Here is a 1752-nt window from a genome sequence, read left to right on the forward strand (position 1 = left end):
TCTTTTCGTTTGCGTGCGTATGTCAATACTCAATAGTGTATGCATGTGTGAGTGAGAAAAGGACTTTCTTTTGTGTTGTGCTTTTTTGTTTTCAATTTCTTAGCATATGAAAGATGGAAAAGTATTTGCATATCTTAGATTGTTTTGCTGTCGCCTTTGAGAAGAGAGAGAGAGAGAGAGAGTTCTACCTATGTGATTTGTTTTCATTTTCAATGGCTTTAATGTGTAAGAAGATGAAAAATATTTGCATGTTAAATCATGTCTTGCCATTATGTTCGATAAAGAAGAGGGAAAAAAAATTATGGGGACTTTGTAAAGTATAGACTTCTTCGCCTTTTTCTTTTTTCTGTAAAGATGTCATCATCCTATTAATTGGGCAAATGTTTTCCTCTCAAAAGACAAATGTCGTCTGATAGTGTTTAAAAACTAATTGGACTGACGAGGTGTATTCAATATTCTTAAAAATTGGATTACATTTAGAATATCACTTGCCCAAATAATGTGTATGTCTTTCAATTAAGTATAAATAATGGATGTGACAAATATCTTTGATTTGATAACTAACATCCTAATGTGCTTATTTTTAAATATGGTGATCATAAAAAAACAATATATGATGTTGCTTCGATAGAATGACCAATGTCTTGTCCATTATCTAATATGTTATTTCGTGTCCAAATACTAGTAGTTACAATAATCTAATTGAAGTTTGATTTACTCTCTCATTTTCTTTGACGAGAGTTTGAGGTAATCATGATTTAGTTTTATGACTTCTAAACTCTTCAAAAGAAATTTAACTCTAATTTGACTTGAAGTTTATCTAAGTCAAAATTTTCAAATATTTCTCGACATAATATTATCTCCTTCAATTTGAATATTTTTTAGACATAGTATTATTCAAGATTTCCTCTATAAGAGAAATCCATCATTTTTTAATTGTTTATCTACTTTAAAATTCTCTATATAATGTGGACATCATTTTCTTCTTTATTTATTTATTTTTTTTCTAGATTTATCTGGAAAGATGTTTTTAATAAATGTTTATTATACAATAGGCTAGGAACGATGAAGACAAAACTTGGGAATTGGGAATTAGGAGCACAACGATGAAGTGAATGTGAATGTGTCGGTGGCCTGACTCACTAAAGTCTATGGCACGTGTTTATCAGGATTAACCGATTTAGCCACCCCAAGTACTTCCTTTTTGCGTTGTGGGTAGAGGACTAGAGTACGCTCCCCCACTCTTCCCAGTCCCCAGTCCCCAGTCCCCAGTCCCCACCCAAACATCCACCTCTGATTTCCTTTCTAGCAGAGAGACAATTTGATATGAGATGAGAATACGGAGAACATCAGACATCAGCTGTACTTCTACTTGTGGGGCCCATGTACGCCACAAGTAGCCACAATGGTCTGAATCGCTTGCGCAGTTGGAAAATAATCCTCTGTTTTTCCTTGTTTTGCTACCTGCAGAACGCGACACGTGGACAACTTTAAGATCAACGCACCGGATGTAATAATCATCACCCAATCTTGACCGTTGGTCTCCTTATTATCCACGTGTCACGTTCTGCAGGTAGCAAAACAAGGAAAAACATGGATGGAAAAAACAGAGGATTTTGATCCTGCGCAGTTAGCCAGTTACAGACTACGGACTACGGAGAGAGAGAGAGAGAGAGAGAGAGAGGCAGCTGGGTATCGATCCGTTGGACCGCACCTACATGGGCCATAAATTTAAATAATTGAAAAAAAAAA

This window comes from Macadamia integrifolia, chromosome 8 (assembly GCF_013358625.1).
Source record: "Macadamia integrifolia cultivar HAES 741 chromosome 8, SCU_Mint_v3, whole genome shotgun sequence".
NCBI classification, from domain to species: Eukaryota; Viridiplantae; Streptophyta; class Magnoliopsida; order Proteales; family Proteaceae; genus Macadamia; species Macadamia integrifolia.